Genomic DNA, 6,559 nt, shown 5'->3' with positions numbered 1-6,559 from the left:
CCCACTCATCCCTTCCCCCAGTCCTTCCTCTTGGCCTTTTATAGCTTTGGAGGCAGCCAGGGGTCAGGTGTTGTTTCCGAGAGCTGGGTTCAAGGTCCGCCTCAGCCCCAGCTCCCGTTGCCTGTGTTCCACACATGCCGCAGGTCGGACTTGGGGTGGAGGGGATGGCTGCTGCTGGATCAGGCCGTGCCCTTTGCCCAGAAGGCCAGAAGAGCTGCTCAAAGAACCTTTGGCCTCACAGGCTCCCTGCGGTGCAGGCCTCACCAGGCCGAGGCCTCTGCTTTTGTAACCTCCAGGACAACAATAATAACAGTACTTTATTTGTCCCCCGCCCTTCCCTGGTTGGCTCAGAGTGGCTGACAACAAAGACAAAAACAATCCTACAATTTAGGTATTAAAACATTCCAACAAGAACACGTCCTTGCAAATAGATGGGGAAGAAATGGACGTAGTGACAGATTTTATTTTCCTGGGCTCCAAGATCACTGCAGATGGGGATTGCAGCAAAGAAATTAAAAGACGCTTGCTCCTGGGGAGGAAAGCTATGGCAAATCTAGACAGCATCCTAAAAAGCAGAGACATCACCCTGCCAACAAAAGTGCATCTAGTCAAGGCTATGGTGTTCCCAGTTGCAATGTATGGCTGCGAAAGTTGGACCATAAGGAAGGCCGAGCGTCAAAGAATTGAGGCTTTTGAACTCTGGTGCTGGAGAAGACTCTTGCGAGTCCCTTGGACTGCAAGGCGAACAAACCGGTCAGTCCTAGAGGAGATCAGCCCTGACTGCTCCTTAGAAGGCCAGATCCTGAAGATGAAACTCAAATACTTTGGCCACCTCATGAGAAGGAAGGACTCCCTGGACAAGAGCCTAATGCTGGGAGCGATCGAGGGCAAAAGAAGAAGGGGACGACAGAGAATGAGGTGGATGGATGGAGTCACTGAAGCAGTGGGTGTGAACTTAAATGGACTCCGGGGAATGGTAGAGGACAGGAAGGCCTGGAGGGTCAGACACGACTTCGCACCTAACAAGAAGAAGAAGAAGAAAAAGAAGAAGAAACGACCCCGCAGCATTCCTGAGGCTTGGCCAGAACTTAGAGGTGTTTTTTGATTTACTTTTTTGGCATAGGGGTTGTCAGCAGGCTGGCTCTTTCCTGGCCTGGTGGTTCAGGGGTCCTATTACAGGCCCTCCAGAATTGTTTAAGAACCCAGAGGGCACGGATCTCCTCAGCTCGAGTGTCCCATCAGGATGGGCCCAGTTCCAAAGAAGCCCCTTGCCCGGGTCAAGGCCAGTTTTCTCTCTCTGGGACCTGTGACCCTGATCAGGTTTTGACTGCTCAATCAGAATACTCTTTGGGGAGTAAAGTGGAAGAGGCAGTTCATATATACAGAGATCCCAGACTATTTAAGGATTTAAAAGTGAGAGTCAGATCTGATCCAGTCTCCAACTTGAGCCAGCGCAGAAGGGAGAACATAGGTGCAATATGTGCTATCCATGGGGTCCAGGTGAGGCCATGAATCACTGCAGGATCACTTGGAATTTCTGGAGCAGCTTCAAGAGCAGCCATGCATAGAGCAGGTTACAGAGGTTTAGCCATTGTGTGGTTCACAGTGGCTAAGTTGGGTGGCAAAAGGCAAAGATGTCTTGCATGGCAAAGATGGTAGAACCCCTGGCAGGTGATATTTGTGACCTGCACCTCCATAAATCAGGAGACATCCAGAATCACACCCAGACTCCTGGCAAAAGTCAAAGTCAAAGGCAGTTGCACCCCCATCAAGAGCCTGGAGTTGTGCTGCAACCCCATTGGCATGCCCACCCAGCCAGAAGACCTCTGCCATGGATGGTCTCACTGTCAGCTGACTCCACGTGAGCCAATCCACCAGGGCTTCCAGACGCTCTGCCAGAGAATCCTAGAATCCTAGAGTGGGAAGGGGCCATGCAGGCCATCTAGTCCCACCCCCTGCTCAGTGCAGGATCAGCCTCCAGCATCCAGGAGAAGGACCTGTCCAGACGCTGCTTGAAGACGGCCAGTGAGGGGGAGCTCCCCACCTCCTTAGGCAGCCCCTTCCACTGCTGAACTAGACTCCTAGAATCCTAGAGTGGGAAGGGGCCATGCAGGCCATCTAGTCCCACCCCCTGCTCAGTGCAGGATCAGCCTCCAGCATCCAGGAGAAGGACCTGTCCAGACGCTGCTTGAAGACGGCCAGTGAGGGGGAGCTCCCCACCTCCTTAGGCAGCCCCTTCCACTGCTGAACTAGACTCCTAGAATCCTGGAGTGGGAAGGGGCCATGCAGGCCATCTAGTCCAACCCCCTGCTCAGTGCAGGATCAGCCTCCAGCATCCAGGAGAAGGACCTGTCCAGACGCTGCTTGAAGACGGCCAGTGAGGGGGAGCTCCCCACCTCCTTAGGCAGCCCCTTCCACTGCTGAACTAGACTCCTAGAATCCTAGAGTGGGAAGGGGCCATGCAGGCCATCTAGTCCCACCCCCTGCTCAACGCAGGATCAGCCTCAGGCATCCAGGAGAAGGATCTGTCCAGCCACTGCTTGAAGACGGCCAGTGAGGGGGAGCTCCCCACCTCCTTAGGCAGCCCCTTCCACTGCTGAACTAGACTCCTAGAATCCTAGAGGGGGAAGGGGCCATGCAGGCCATCTAGTCCCACCCCCTGCTCAATGCAGGATCAGCCTCCAGCATCCAGGAGAAGGATCTGTCCAGCCACTGCTTGAAGACGGCCAGTGAGGGGGAGCTCCCCACCTCCTTAGGCAGCCCCTTCCACTGCTGAACTAGACTCCTAGAATCCTAGAGTGGGAAGGGGCCATGCAGGCCATCTAGTCCCACCCCCTGCTCAGTGCAGGATCAGCCTCCAGCATCCAGGAGAAGGATCTGTCCAGCCACTGCTTGAAGACAGCCAGTGAGGGGGAGCTCCCCACCTCCTTAGGCAGCCCCTTCCACTGCTGAACTAGACTCCTAGAATCCTAGAGGGGGAAGGGGCCATGCAGGCCATCTAGTCCCACCCCCTGCTCAATGCAGGATCAGCCTCAATCATCCAGAAGGATCTGTCCAGCCACTACTTGAAGACGGGCCAGCGAGGGGGAGCTCCACACCTCCTGAGGCAGCCCCTTCCACTGCTGAACTAGACTCCTAGAATCCTAGAGTGGGAAGGGGCCACAAAGGCCATCTAGTCCCACCCCCTGCTCAGTGCAAGGAGAAGGATCTGTCCAGCCGCTACTTGAAGACCGCCAGTGAGGCGGAGCCAATTCCACTGCTGAACTACTATGTGAGAAACTATTCCTGATATCTAGCCAGTACCGCTCTTCATGCCGTTTGAACCCATTTCTGCGGGTTCTACCCTCTTCTACCAACCAGAGCTGCTCCCTGCCCCCTCCAAGTGGCAACCTTTCAGTTACTTCAGATGCAGTGGGTGGGTGGGGTGTGGATATGGGAATCCTGACCCCTTGGGGCTTTCCCTGGCGAGGCAGGTGGGAAGCTGGGCTCCGTTTGCTTTTTAAAAGATATCCTGAAATTGGCCACAAGGACCATACAGCTTTCAGTGCACTGCTGTGCCAAGGCCATGGGGAGGGACCCAAGTGCACAGCCAAATCCACAGGCAGGACTGGGCAGGGAGGCAGCAACAGCCGGGGGCCCTGGTCCCAGTGGTCTTCCAGGACAGCTGGCTGGCCGCTCTGTGGAGCAGGATGCGGGTCTCGATGGGCCATCCCCCTCCCCTGGTCTGATCCAGACCAGCACCTCTGTACTTCTTCTTCTTCTTCTTCTTCTTCTTCTCTGCTGAAACCCTGTGACCTAATTAGCTCGACAGGCCAATCTGCCAGCTGCAGGATGTGAACAACAACAAGGAAACTGAGTCTTGCCCAAAGGGAACAGGAGCCACACAGGCGGGCACCTGGTGGAGCCGGTGATGCCTCACTGCCACACCCTTGCCAGCCCACACAGCAGCCTGGGGCCGGAATAGGCGGGCAAGTCTTCCTGATGTCCTCTGCCCCAGCAGCCTCAGCCTTGTTCGTCTCCTGATCCTTTCCCCTCTGATGTCCCGGACTTTGGAGGAGGAAGCAGAGGGAGACAGTGGAGGGCTTTGGCCATCGTGCCCACCCCAACCTCTGTGCCAGGCATTGCCAGAAATAAGGCCTCAAGGGGCACACAGTCTGTGAAGCACCTAATATTGTTACACATCAAAAACCAAATGCTGTCCAATTTCATCCCTCAAATATCACTGGGTGGCACAAGCAAGAGCCAGCAGTTGGGCATTTTGAAAATGAGCAGAAAATATCTGGCACAAAACAGAAAGTGATGCTGGGTCTCCTGGGAAAAGGTGGGTTACAAATCATTTTTAAAAAATGAATAAATAAAAATCAACTATCTACGATGCATGCACAGTAAGATAAAAAACCTATGTCCTTGTTGAGTCCAGGCTGTGCCATTGCTTTGAGTGTTGTAATAACTTGCCTTTCTGCAGTCTCCCTTTCTAGTCCGTTCTTGAAGTTCCTTTGCAATAAAACGGCTTCTTTGAGGCCCCTTATTGAATGTCCTGGAAGGCTGAAGTGTTGCCCTCCAGGTTTCTCAGTCCTGTGAGTTTTGATGTCAGACTCATTAATGGACATCTCACTATGCATGCTAATCTTATTCGACTCTCATACCCACATTCCTTACAATCCCCTCTTATTTTATTTTATTTTATTTTATTTTATTTTATTTTATTTTATTTTATTTTATTTTATTTGGGGCAATGTGACTGTAATGTGATATAAGTAGTATGTAATGTAACTCAGAATCTAACTCTCCGGTCTCTCTCCGGGCAAGATAACTGGCCAGCACAGCTTCTCACTTGCAGGGATGCCCCACGCTTGGGGGGAGACGGAGGGGGCTGGCAACCAGGAGTCTCTTTTAGTTGTTTCTTTTCACAACTGGGAAAGTGCCTGCATTGATGACTCAAATGGACAGGGTTTTTCTCCAATGTTTTTGTGAACTACAACAGAACTCAAAAGGGCTGATTAGCTGTTTCACCAAAGAATTATCATATGGCATCAGCTCAGCTGGCATAATTTGGATACTATGACATAGTTTACTGATCTGCCACTGATTTGCCTTTTCTATATAACTTGACTCTCCTGATTCTTGTTCCATTTTGTCGGAGGAAGAGTGCCTGCACACGAAAGCTCACGCCTCGAATAAATCTTGGTTGGTCTTGAAGGTGCCTGATTGGACTCAATTTTCATTAGCCGAAAAGCCCCCTCCCCCTTATTCATGCTTTGTCACATCTGCAGCTTTCCGGGTGGATTGTGATATGCTCAGAATATAGGCAGGAGGGCTCTGCACAGAGCAGTCAAGCCAGCAGCTGTAACCCCCTCAAAGCCTGGCTGTCCAAATGTCTGGCCGTTGTAGGGTCAGCCTTGAGGCTTGGCCTAGAGGGGATTGCCGTGGACAGAGTTTAGTTAGAATCCCTGTCGCTGCCTGGGTCTGGGCAAGGAAAAGCACTATATGGGTGGAAGCATATTCTTGATTCCCTGATCCGCAGCAGAGCACATTAATGCCCGTTGGCTCCACCCACATCCTCATTGCCTCCTGTGGTTCAGGGGTAGGAGCTTCAACCTGGTTCTGACCAAAGGGAGTTGGAGACGTACCAGGGAGCGATCGTGGGCTAGCCATTCCCTGGGGAGAACATGGCTTCCTTTGATGCCCATCTTTCATTAGGAAGTAACAAGATCCTACATTTTTGGTATTTACAGATTAAGATCCTTTTCACCCACAGAAATAAGAGAAAGGGCTGAGAAACAGATAACATTTGAAAATGTATTGTTACAAAACAGGTAGAAGTTGGGTTCACAGATATATTGGTTATTAACTGATGCACAGTGGGAAAAGAACTACCAAAACGGCAAAAAAGTGGACATTTGGCATCAGATGATCTGAAGAATGAGTTGATAAAGGAAACAGGCAGAGCTGATTTGACTTTGAAAGGGGTGATTTTGGAGCTAGAGGACAGAGTGAGGGCCACAGACAGCAGCAGCTTTCAAAGGGGATGAGATGGATTCATGGAGGAGAGATTTGTCAGTGGTGACTAGTCCCTGTGACTGCAGGAAGCCTCCATGTGCAGAGGGAGCAGTGTCTCATGAAAGCTGCCCCAAATGTTGCCACTCTTAGGTGCTACTGGATCCTTGCTCTTGTCTACTGTTCAGAGGTAGAGAGCCTTGGCAAGCGGCGGCATCCGTGGCGTGTGTGGCTGGTCTGGGCGTCTCTGCTGGCGTTCCCAAGGGGGGGGGAGAGAGAGACTCACATGGGAAAGGGCCACTCAGAGACTGCAGAGACAGAAAGATTCTTTCCCCTTTCCCCCTCCCACCTGCTGTTCTGCCCCCCACCCACCCAGTTTTTGGGCCCCATCTGTGCACCACTTCCTTCCCCCTTAATCTGTTTCCTGCTCAGCCTGGGTATTTTGGGCAACTTCCCTGTTCCCTGATTCTAGGGAAGGGTTCAGCATATTTTTCTGTATTGGAAACATCTTTCGGGTTCAGCATTTTCAAAGACTGCTTCTCTTCTCTACAAGCAGAGGACT

Source organism: Paroedura picta, chromosome 7 (assembly GCF_049243985.1).
Source record: "Paroedura picta isolate Pp20150507F chromosome 7, Ppicta_v3.0, whole genome shotgun sequence".
NCBI lineage: Eukaryota > Metazoa > Chordata > Lepidosauria > Squamata > Gekkonidae > Paroedura > Paroedura picta.
This window is presented reverse-complemented; position numbering follows the sequence as displayed.